Here is a 13,174-nt window from a genome sequence, read left to right on the forward strand (position 1 = left end):
GGGAAGGGCAACAGTGCACTCGGCTACTCCAGCTTGCCCACAACACCTGCCAATTAAAACAGACTTTTAATTCACCAGTGCTAACAAATGGACCTGGTTTGCAAAGCAAACACTTCGTCATGTTTTGTTTTAAGAACCACCATGGTGTTCATGAAAGTGGATGAGATCTGTTGTGTAAATCAGCATGAATTTAGGGCCCTGGGGGGACAAGCTGGGGAGGCTGACAGTCCAGGCCCCGCAAGGCAGGTGTGGGCTCTTTCCCACCTTTGTGATACTCACCACAACCTCCGTTATCCACTGTCTCAAATGCTTCCCTCAGGGAAATATTTTGGTTTGAAAAGAATCTCAGAGTAGGAATCCAGAAAAAGATTAGCTGTATTAAAACCTGCACTCCAGTTCAAGGAGAGATAAAACAAAAGACAAAGCAGACATATCTCCAAATTCAATTCTCTGATCTTCAGTTATGCTTTATGGAGAACTTATGTCATTCACAAAAGAGATGTAGTTTCCCCGGGGGAGACGGCAGGTGTACATAACCTCTCAAGGTTATTTAATTGCTGTCAGGAAGACATATGATTAACAAAACCAAATGCTGGAAATATGAAGTACAGACAATTTTAAAGTTGTTTATGTAGTTGATTACAGTATATCATTCAATGTGTTTATTTGTCATAAACCTGCCTATCACAAACTGTTCACACACCTGTGCATCTGCCCAAAACAGCCTACTGCGAAGCCGCACGTAAATTCCCATCTGAGGGGATGGCCCACACCCAGGACAAAGTAGCCTTCCCTGGTGACCTTTCAGGCCCCCCGCCCCCATGCTCTGGCTTTGCACCAGCTTCACATCAATAGTTCGGCCCCTAAAGCTGATCTGTAGTGCCCCCAACTGATGAGAGCCCTTTGAGCTCTTTGGAAAAAAATAGTATGAAAATGAGAGGCCATTGGGGTTCCTCACTGTCCTTTATGACACTGCTGCTTACAGTGAGGCCCACCCTCTGTAACCCGTGGGTTACTGTTAGGGGATGAGAGACGTGCAGAACTGAGAGGGAGCACTTAGAGCTGTTGAGAGCCATTTGGAGAGAGAAGTTTGTTGAATCTAATTTTTAAAATAGGCCTTGAATTTTGTGTGTATTACTTTTTATTCCATTTTAGGTTATTTTTATCCCACTTTACAAAGTATCAGGCTGTGGCAGATTGCAAATAAGAATTTATCCTCCACCACAGAAAGTTGGAAGTGCACTGCTTTAGAGCGATGGCTCCAATGCCGCTCATGTCTCAGGGCTTCCCCTTGACACTGACAATTTCCAAGGGACACCCAATAGCGAAAATGCAGATCTGCAAAGATGACCATCCCAAAGGCTCAAAGGGTAACTCATAGGTCAGAAGCAAATTTCTAAACCACTGCACATGTGTTAGGTCCATGCAGGGGTTGGGAGATCTCATGGTACCAGCCCAGCTGACCCCGGGTCACAACACAGCCGTGGGCTTTTCAATAGTAGTAGGGGAAGCAGCAGCCTCTAAGACTTACAGAGGATTTAGTATGATGCAGATACTGTCTTAAATTCTTTATATGTACAACGTAGCAAATGCTTTCACCCTCGTTGGAAGAGATATGTATTCACACCTACACATGTGCACAGGGAAGTACAGAATCAAGTCTGCTCACAATGTCTCCTTGTGTAGGTGCAAAAATTTGCTAACAATTGACCCCTTATTTGGGTATTTCAAGATATTATGCCTCAGAGACAGTAATTAAGAACTAGAAATATAATGCCCAGATTTAAGAGTTCAGTATTCAGATATTGGTCAGAGAACCTAGCTGAAGAAAATTTTTATACAGAAACAATATTCAATCTTGGAAAATATGGGGATAGTTTGAATTATGCTTTCATTGCCTGTTGTTGCATTTGGACATTCTGTGCATGAAACAGAGATTAAAAAGTACATAAGAAGCAAAGACAGCACCACGACAACCCTGCGTCACAGCCTAGAGACACTGTGCAAGACCACGTCGTTCACCTACTGGTTTTCTCCCCACAATTAGATCGTAAGACTGGAGAGCATTTTCAGATATCCCTGTGCTCCTTGCCCCAATGTCGGGTTTACTAAATGTTCAAACTTTATGAAGTCTGTATATAACAGAGTCTATGTGCTTTATTCCTCTAAGAATCCTCCTTAGACTCGGTGTGAGGTCAGCTGCTTTCTGCCCCGTCTTGTGATCTCCGCAGCAGCCAGAGCCGCCCCACTGCCATTGGAAGCCCACTTCCCTCCTTGGCTTTGTGGTTATCAAATAAGTTATTCACACTCAGATTTTTTGGTATATCATTGTAGGGAGGGATTAAGAAGTTCGGTCCAGAGGAAATGTAAATGGGGGGTTAACTCCTCCCACATCTCTTTGCAGTCTTTGTCCCCCTTCAGGCTCAGGGGACCAGCTGGGGCTCAACTCCGTGGGGGTAGTAGATGGTTCCAGACCCGTGTGAGCAGGCAGGGAGATGTTTTCACCCAGAGGACTAAAATCTCCTCTCCGTCCTACCCATTTATACCTTAGTAAAAAAGTGCTAGCACTTTAGCTCAACCAATTAATATTCTTTGGATGTTTTTATAAGGCTCATGGTAACCACAAAGGAAAAACTTAGAGTCGATTCACAAAAGATAAAGAGAAGGAAATCAAAGCATATCACTACAAAAAAATCATCGGTTCACAAAGGAAAGCAGCAAGAGGGAAGAAACAAGACAACTGCTAATCAGCCAGGAAACAAAAAGGTGATATTAGCAAGTCCTTATCAATGATTACCATCGACGATTACTCTAATGTAAATAAATTTAAAATTTCCAATCAAAAGGTGTAGAGTAAGTAGCTGGATAGTTTTAAAAAAACAACAACAAGACCCAACTATGTGCCCCCTACAAGAGATGGTGTTCATATTCCCCAAAGCCATCTACAGATTCAATGCAACCCCTATAAAATTCCATCGACGTTTTTCAAGAAATGTTTAAAAATCCTAATATTTGTGTGGCACTACAAGAGATCCTGAATAACCAAACAATGTTGAAAAGATCAAAGTTATAGGCACAACACTTTCAGATTTCAAACTATCGATATATGACAAAACCATAGTAATCAAAACAGTATGGCTCTGGCATCAAAGCAGACACATAGATAGACCAATGGAATAGAATAGAGGCCCAGATATAAACCCTTACATATACGGTCCAATACTACTTGACATGAGGGCCAAGAACACATAATGGGAAAAGGATAGTCTCTTTAATAAACAGTGTTAGGAAAACCACATGCAGCAGAATGAAATTGGGACCTGGTATATCCCATACACAAATATTAACTCAGAAAGGATTAAATACTTAAACATAAGATATGCAACTGCTAAAGAAAGCATAGGGGGAAATCTTCTTGTCATTGATCTTGGCAATGATTTTTTGGGTGTGATGTCCAAAAAAGCACGAACAACAAACACAAAAATTAATAAGTGGTACTACGTCAAACTAAAGAGCTTCTGCAGAGCAAAGAAATAAAATGAAATGGCAACTATGGAATCAGAGAGAATATTTGCAAATCATATATATGATAAGAGGTTAATATCCAAAAATACATAAATAACTCATATGACTCAATAGCAAAAAAAGTCTGATTTAAAAATGGGCAGATGAACTGAATAGACATTTTTCCAAAGAAGACATATAAATGAACAACACGTGTAAGAAAAGATATTTAACATCACTAGTCATTAAAACTACAATATGATATCACCTCCCATCTGTTATAATAACTATTATCAAAAACACAAGAGATAAGTGTTTGCATGGGTATGTAACAAAAGGAATCTTTGTGCACTGCTGGTGGAAATGTAAATGGGTACTGCCACTATAAAAACCAATATAGTGGTTTCTCAAAAAATTTAAACTAAAACTACCATATGATCTGGCATTCCCACTTCTGGGTATGTATATCTGTCCAAAGGAAATGAAAACAGGATCTCAAAGAGATATCTTCACTGTCATGTTCACTGTAGCATTATCCACGACATCCAAGGCACGGAAACAACTTAAGTGTTCATCAAAGGAGGAGAGGATAAAGAAGATGAGGTGTGTAAGTGTGTGTGCGTGTATGTATGTATGTACATATATTTATTAGAATATTATTCAGGCAAGAAAAAGAAGGGAATTCTGCCATTTGCAGCAGCATGGGTGGGCATGATGCTACTGAGATAAGTCAGAGAAAGCAGAACACTGTGGGTACCACTTCTCTGTAGTGTCTAAAAAAAAGGTCAGACTCATAGACACAGAGTAGAATGGTGGCTACCAGGGGATGGGGGTGGGGGAAATGGATAACTGCTGGTCAGAGGGTATTAACTTCCAATGATCAGATGTATAAATTTGGGGATCTAGTCTTCAGCATGGTGATCATAGTTAACAGTTCTGTATTGTATACTTGAAAGTTGCTGAAGAGAGTAGAATCTTAAATGTTCTCACCACAAAATGAAATGGCAATTCCGTGAAGTTATGGAGGTGTTAGCTAATGCTACAGTGACCATCACTTCCCAATACATAATGTATCAAGTCAACACTTACACCTTAAACTTATGCAATGTTACGTGTCAGTTATATCTTAATTGGAAACAAAATGTTTTCTGTATTGGGAAAATGACAATCTTGCAGGGAAAAAACTTACAATGGCATATTTCTGCAACACTCCATAGCGCGTTGGGTTCTTTTGCACTGAATACAAATACTTCATTAAAAGACTTGATATTACTAATCTCCACTCTTCAAACTATCGACCCAACTATTGTCTTCTTTTACAGTCCTTCTTGGAATCATAAACCATATATTCTAAAGACATTCAGGATGCAATCTAAACAAAATTTAATTTATTGTTTCATAGAGATTGCATTGGGTCACTGCAAAGTACAATCTTTATTGGCAGCTCTGTGTAGCTGAAGCAACGTAATTCTTTTCTCTCCAAGCCCATGGTGTTTAAAAACGTATGAATTTCCCAAAAGCTGAGTCTTAATGCTAAAGTACACTCCTCAAAGTGCAAAGGTAATGATTAAAAAATAACTCTGTCGTGATTTAGATGAAAATGAATGTTAGAGCAATTCCTAGGCAGCAGAGAAGAACTCCAATGTTTACGTAATCCCAATGTGCATACATAGTTTCTCCTACATTTTCCAGTTAAAACTCATCTGGCTTTGCTCAAGACCTCAAATACAGTGAATTCTAGGCAGCACCTAATATTTATTCATAGCATTGTCAAGAGCATCTTTGCAGTTCTTGCCAAGGTCTGCCGTTGAATATGTTTATCCAGCTGCATGGCAAAAACATAATACACAGTCATCATTTTACTCAGTCACCTACTCAATATTTTCTTCTATGATTAAATTAACTCATAAATATTACACCTTTAATGCCAGAAAGCCAAGGTTCATCCAGCCAGTTGAATACTTGTTTGTCCATTTTCTAATGTTGCTGGGCACTCAGTCATTTCATTATAGAGTTTGAAATCATGAAAACCATTGCATTTACTTAGCAATATGCAATAAAAACAAGTAGGATACCTCCATGAACTCCATCACTATGCAGTACGAGGCTATAGAAGAAACTTTTAAAGAGCTCTGTGGCCTAAGTTGGACATGGTTTTGGTGTATATAAACAAATCAGCTCTGATTGCCAAATGCAAAGGACAGGAGTGCTGGCTCTATCTGCAGCTGGCACAATTTCTGGCTCATCTGAAAAGGGTTTCAAATAAACACATACATCTTGGTCTTGCTTGTATTTGATTCATTACCAGACTGTGCTTGTGAACCCTGTCGGTGATTTCCATGTATTGTGTCATTTTGGAGACTTCTTTCTCTGCACATCCACACCTGGCCTGGTTCTTTAGAACAGCCTGGGGAAGGCCTCACCCCTTCATCTCCAAAGGAAAAGGATGGCAGTGTCAGGGCAGGAATCAGCCTTTGCCCTCCCATGCTGGCCCCGCGACAGCAGCATACCTGGCCTTGGGGGCAAGAGCCATGTGCCACAGGACCTTTCTCAAACCACCTTCTGAATGAAATATTCATAGCTGGCCCAGCAGGGCCGTTAGCGTTTCTAGAATTCTATCCAAATTTGTGCGATCATTCTGGGAACAGCCTTGGTTAGCAATTGCTCATAATGTCAACACTTTTAGAAACTTTTTACAGTCATGTTACTGTTTTTATTTCAAAAATAAAACTTAAAGGAGCTTGAAAAGTAGATTTTTAGAGAATCACACACTGGCCTGAGTTCGCTGGTTTCAGTTCTGTGCATTTTACTTTTCGTGCACCCACTGAAATTAACCAAAATTAATCCATATTTGAACAAAGGCTGTGGATACAAATGAGCTCTAGCTTCCTGGACTACTGGGCGCAATACACAAGCTGAAGCATTTGGAAAGCATTGGCCCTGGGAGGCAAAGAAGCTATAAGCAAACAACATATGGGCTTTAAAATCTGGAACTATCTGAGACAGAACAAGAAAGCTATTTTCACTTTACTTGTTCCTTCCCCCGACCCTCCTTCCAGAAGATGAATGATTTCTAATCACATTTTATTTTCATCTTTAGAGCCGGGTTCTGAAAGAGCCAGGTCGGATTAAAGCTGCTGGTGAGTTTGCAGCCCTGTCCAACGATTACCTAATGCGTTTGTGTCATCTGCTTTCCTTGCTATGTGAAAACACACGAAGGAAATATGTGAGTCCACTGAATTGTTCCCAACTCTTTTATTCACCTTTCAGTATGCGAGTTCCTTCCTTGGCCTTGATATCATTATGCATTTGTCAAAGACAGACTGTCACTTTAGGGCCTCTATTATGTGCAAGAATTGGCAGCAAATTTTGCCACTGGGATTTGCTTATATCCTCTGTATGTTATTGTACTTCTCTGGCATTCAGTAAATTCCGTGCGCCACTTCTTTGATGTTCATTCCAGCCCCTAAATGTGGAAACAATGACTGAAATTGGGATCAAAGCATCTGTAGATGGCAGGCAGCACGGCTCTCTGATAACTCCCTAGAACGGAGACCTCCCCTCCTTCTCCCCCCCTGAAATCTAGGCCAGTAGTCCTCCAAGAACAGCTCTGGCTTCTCCAGGGCAAAAGCACGAGAGGAAGTTAAAGAAAACAACTCCAAGATTTTAGGAAAAAGAAAGAGACTAAACTGGACAGCCGAATTGTAGCTCATGGTCATTTCCACCTATAGAAAAAGCTAGCTACTCTTCTAATTGGCTCTCCCATTTCTCTTCTCTGGTTTTGCTCTCGTCTAGCACATCTGTTGGGCCAGGCTTTTTTCAGGCTGGAAAAGTCTCCAGACCTATTGTTTGCATAATGGCAACTGTACAAGATGGCCCGGGTTTTTTGAAGATGAATTTTTAAAAGAAGAGTTAAAGGGTCTGAGAATTAAAGGATTATAAAAGTAATTTTTTAAAAAAAAACAGAACTACCAAAATTTCAGTGAGTGACTTTTGCAGACTAGAATTGGCTGTCTGGAACACATTTTCGATGTTTGCTTTTGCTTTACTCCTGGGATGCCAGTGCAAATAATTACTTCATTCAATTTATTTCACAGGTCAACTTTGACTCATAAAAGCATTAAAACAGGTAAACCCCCTGGGGATGTTGGAAAGACAGATGAGCAAAGTAGATATGAAAACTGCTGTAGCCTCTTTGAGGGGAAAAAAGAGGACTTTATAAATCCAGGGCATTTTATAGTTATGTTTTTACTTCACTCAATTTGGTATCCAGAATGTGCCTAGTTATAACTAAGGTACAATGTTGGGAACTATTATAAAAGTACCAAAGGCCTTTTAAGTATGGAGAATAACTGCGTTTGGGGGACCTCACCCTATGTAAATTAGAAGAATTCCTAGTAGTGTGCCACAATCGAGAAGTGGGCTCCCTGCACTGAATGGAGAAGAGAGTCGTGGCAGCACACAGCATGTGTTCAGTGGAAACGTGGAGCACCAAGGAGGGAGCATAAAAGCCCTTAAAATACTAGTGTCAGATTGCCTTAGTGAGGAGTGTTTACTGTCAGTCATATGCAACAGTGACATCTAGCGGTCATAGAAATAATTGCAAGTGTACCTCATTTCAAAATAGAAATTTTGTTATATTGTAATAAAATATTCTGTATTATCAAATGTTGTCTACATTCTTTATCCTTATCTTAGCATTAAAGCTGAATGCTAAGTAAAGCAAAATTCCTTCTGTTTATTTACTAAGTAGTTTCCAAAGTCTGTTGTTCTGTTATTGTTATTTAGTTGTTTTTTTTTAATTTTACTAAAACTATAGTGGGTCTACTCTCTAAGGGCCTCTCTGACGCTCCTCAGCTGAGATATTTTTGCAAGCATAAATGAAACTGCATGCACACTGCACACACAGCAAAAACAGAAGCTGCGTTTGACTCCACTGTTAAATACCCCAGGGAAGGCATCTGTGACCCTGACCATTTTCATTGTGGTGGAATTGCTTCAAGTTCATTAAGATTTTTCAAGTCATTGAAGGAGAAGAGAAAGACAGTGGGAAAGAGGAGAAAAACAAAGAAAACTAAAGGAGAAGAGGAAGGAAAGAGAAAAGAAAGGATGGAGGAGGAGAAAGAAAAGAGAAGGGTGGGGCTAGTCACTGACGGTTAACAACTACTTATTAACGTGAGAATATAGCTAAAGAGGGAATTCAAAGAGATTTTGGCCTCCAAAAATCGTCTTTTGTTTTAAATTGCCCCCTTTCAAATACTGCCAGGCAATGAACTGATTTTTTTTAAGTTCTTTAAAAATTTTTTTCTGAGAACGGCTGCCATTGCTTCAAAGTACCTCGAACAGTGTCACTTGTAACAAAATGTTTAAAATGTGATCCCCTTCCCCATGTTAGGAAGATCTTTCCGAAGAAGCCTGTTAGGTCACCTCGGCCTGTCAGTTATTTATGTCCGTGTCAGTGCTGAGCACATCAGGTGACCGCTTACCAACTTCCCAGGTGGCACTCCTTCAGAGAAATTGTCACCCTGTGGTGAGCTGTTTCTGAAATCTCGGCTCCCTCATGTTGGGGGGTTTTTCCTTCAACTGCCTGCCTGCTTCTTTAAAGTTCTCAAGTAAGAACTTAAGGGGACCCTTTTTCACTTCTTCCTTGTTAGAGAATGGGGGGGTATGGGGGGTGGGAATCAAACAAAACAGCTATCCAATTCTAGTAAGAAGGTACTAAAATCAAAACACAGCTCCATGAAAAGCTCCAAATTCCCTTCAGCTAATATACCTTCCTTGCGCCCAAATGGTGGAGAAGAAAGAACCTCCCAGAAACTGCCCTGAAGGAGCACGCGTGCGTGAGACCTGGGGTTTGCGTAAAGCAAAGAGCAAAGGAGGCTGGGGACCAAACAGGAATGGATAGTGTCCGCAAGGAAGCCTGGGCAATTCTTCCCACGTGTGTCAGTGAGAGTTAGGGGAGAGGTACACTGAAACAGAGCAGGTAAATCTGCAGCCTCTAGCCAGGCTTGTTTGCTTTTACCAGGCCTTTGAACTGCAGGCTGGATTATCCAGATTCTGAAGTAAAAGAATGCCTCGCTCCTGTCTCTGCTCTCATGGTATCTTCTCTTGCAGACGCTTCTGGCTCCTTGCTTCTCTTAGTCATTTTCACAGCAAGGCTTTCTGGGGAGTAGATGGAGAATTAGCATGCCCAGGTCTCATCTCTCCTTTCAGTTCTGCAGGGATCTGGCTGGGCCAGCTCTTATCTTGTGCACCCTGAAACCCTGACTCAGTGATTTCTGGGTCAAGCCCTGGAATCCCTCAAGAGTGAAAGTGGAACTTTTCCTTGACACACTGAGGCCTCCTGCACCAAACTCGTCACGGCTGTCACATTACTAGCTCCTGCCAGGCCAAGAAGCAAGAGGCCAGCATGAGGAATCAGTTCCCTTCGTTCTTCCAAAGGGAAAAAAACAGGTCTTGCAAAGCTTTCTTCAGTGTTTCAGGACAAGGGGGGAGAAAAAGAAAGAAAAACAGTTGTATGACGTGCACATCTTTTCTAGGCTTACAGCTTCAGGTGGAGCTGTGCACTATTTTACTGTAGTGTCTAACCTAATAATCCACTTAATTTCTTTAGAGAGATGTTATATATGTGTGTGTGTATATACACATATATATGGCATTACATATTATATAAATATATAGATGGCATTATATATATAAATACATTGTTCTGTATAATATACTGTTCTATATAATATGCTATATACAGATGTTACATATATAATATGTAATGTCATACACATGTATGGCATCAGGATGAAACCGTGTGCCATAAACCTGTCTGCCCCTGTCTGGGTTCAGAATACAGAAGAAGCATCTGTTTTACAGACATTCTAGAATTTTTACATGGTCAATTGGCTGGTTTTGTATTCTGGAACGCATCAGAGCATCTTCAGGAAAAAATATATAAATTCTATAAAATGGTGGCAGGATTCCTGATTTACTGATAGAGCTGACTTGAATTTTCACAAAAAAATATTTAGCTATAGGACAATGTATTAGGCATATTCTTAAAGGTAAATAACTGCAGCCAATAAAAGTTTGGCCTATAAAGGGTCCCATCTTCTACTAGTTTTCTGCACCGAGAATTACTACCAGTATAATCATGGCTCCCTGCACAGTAATATTTCCTCTGATACAGTATGATCAATGTTGTGGAAAAACATTTATTATATTTCTTCTAGCTACTTAAAGGCATTACTGAGTTATGGGCATCGCAAAACGAACCCACTGTGCATTTTTTCTTTATGTGACGTTTTTACAATCTTCATTTTCTGCTTTGCAGCCACTGAGCTATAGAGATCCACACTCTGTCCCTCTTTCAACCGCCACTGGGGCCACACTCCCCTTTCTGCTTTGTTATTACATCTAACATGCACTTCATATGATAACACTCCTTGTCCTTCTGCACCGGGCTCTTATTTGAAAGGAAGGAGTTAGCAAAGACGTGAAACATCAGTGTTGTTAATAACAGTTCTTAATCTCCTTATTTGACAAAGGTTGTGAAGTTTTGACTGAGCAAAGGACAAGGGGAGGAGATGGTATTTTACGGAATCATTCCTGAAGAGCTGATGGACCCTGAATGGGTGTGGGTTTTGTGGCTTTGACATTTAACAATTTTATTAACATCTTTGCTTATTGTGCACCTTAATCCATAGGCTCTGCAGCTGGGAGAGAGTGTCCAGCTAACAGCCCGTGTCTCAGGCCCTGCCAGGGGATGAATCAATTAGCGAGAGAAGCAATGATGCAAATGCTCGGGTCACTCGGAATGCTGTTTGCCGTTTTGATAGAGAAAGCACACCATAAATAACATCACACCTCAGGAAATCATTCCGGGAGGCCCAGATGCCGGCAGGGCTGCGGCCCTGGACGGAAGGAATCATTTGCTCATTGTGTTATTTCCCCCATCTCAGTCAATGGAGAATTTGTAGTAAAATCAAAGTATTTAAAAGGAGGACAGTATGTGGTAACGGAGGCATGTTTAGTAATTTTTTTAGTACCAGAACCCATGATTTATGACCCAGAGTTACAGCCAACTTTATTACAAAAATGACTTCACCCATAATAACCTTATTCAGGGCTCTCTGGAGAATGATGTAGTACCCAACAGCATTATAATCTAGCAAATATTCACAAACAATTCCCGCCTCGTTCTCATTTCCACCGCCCCTCCCCCAGGCAGGCTTTCCCCTTTACCTGCGGGGAGGAGGGGGTCCCAGGCAAGGTTTTGTGCTCTTTCAGTGGGGATTTGCCTGGATCAGTCATTTGAACAAGCCAGGACAGAAGGCAGCCTCCTGGGTCTCATCACATCTTCCCCAACCTTGTTCAGAAAAGGAGCTGAGTTCATCACGCAACCTTCACTTCCTCCCCTCTCACAGTCTTCCTCCCTCCTGCACTCTCACCCACTCCACCTGAGCTCAGAATCCTCTCCACCTGAGGGGCTCCCCGAAGCTCCTCCCTCCCTTCCTAGTTTCCATGGTAACCCGGGGCTGCACTAAAACTGCCAGGGCTGGATGTCCAAGCAGGGTCCCCTGGGCGTAGGGGGATCTAGGAATGAGCCCTCCATCTTATTAAACTCTGGTGTCAGTTCTCAGCAATTGTTTTAAATTTACACCCTCAGAGTGGTTACTGGGATTACGTGTCCATTTGCATTAAAACAGGTTTCTGTCATTAAACTGCCATACAATAAGCTTCCTTGGGACAAGTTAATGAGCTCTAAATATCATCAAGTAGAAGTTCACTTCACCAAGATGGCCAACAAGGGGGGCAGAAGGAAGTGGCTGCTCAGAAATCTTAGCCCAGGAGAAATGTAAGTGCCAACTAAGGAAGGAGATCCTGTCCTGTTTCTTCACGGTGAGCAAAGGGGTTCTGATTTAAAGCCGATCGGGGAGAGTTGGTGACATTCTCCCTACTCACCAAAACCCCACAGTTTACCTCCTCCTAATCCCTAATCCAAATCGACTTTACCCTGGACGTAGGCTGCTGAAATCTGCTGGTAGACCACTGGCCCCTCTACGCTGTGATGATGGAGCCTCAGTATCATTTGCTTTACCTTCAGGCACCGTGTGCATCCCAGTTGCTTGGGAACAACACACACACAGTGCAGTGCCACATGGAGCCAGGGTAAGGGCTCCCGACTCTGAAATGCCTAGGCAGTCGTCACAACCTCGCTGGACCAACGGGCAGGGGCCTGGACCCTGAAACAGGAGTCCTGTGTGGAGCACCGCACTCTGGTCACCTAGAAGCAGAATAGGAGCAGAGAACGGTTTTTAATGCGTGACCCTTCTCACAAGTATCACCAACCCCTGCCCTTACAAATACGCATACATGTCTAAGTAGAAATTTTTATCAAAAACAAGTAAATCAACCCCCTGAACTTTTTTATACAAGGGAGGTAAGACTTCCTCACCCACATAAAGTATGATCTCATTCCTGTGTAGTCTTAACAGGGGACAGTAATGGAGGATTGAGACAGTGCTATATTTAGGAATGACAAGATGGGCATTATTAATAGCTTAATTGACATTAAGGCAATTACCCCTACCCTTATTACAGTTTGTAGAATTGCACAGAAAATATTGGCTGAGGCCTTTTTTTCCCTAGAGCTACCCAAGGATACAGCATTTTATTT

At 41.5% G+C, this 13,174-nt stretch overlaps 1 pseudogene; it reads right to left on the reverse strand.

Annotated features, from left to right (window-relative positions):
• Nucleotides 1–13,174, reverse strand: part of LOC119037748 (tissue alpha-L-fucosidase-like) — a 72,456-nt pseudogene that overhangs the window by 1,134 nt on the left and 58,148 nt on the right.

The sequence above is a fragment of the Artibeus jamaicensis genome, unplaced genomic scaffold, assembly GCF_021234435.1.
Source record: "Artibeus jamaicensis isolate MK-2021 breed Jamaican fruit bat unplaced genomic scaffold, CSHL_Jam_final contig_391, whole genome shotgun sequence".
In the NCBI taxonomy this organism is placed as follows: domain Eukaryota; kingdom Metazoa; phylum Chordata; class Mammalia; order Chiroptera; family Phyllostomidae; genus Artibeus; species Artibeus jamaicensis.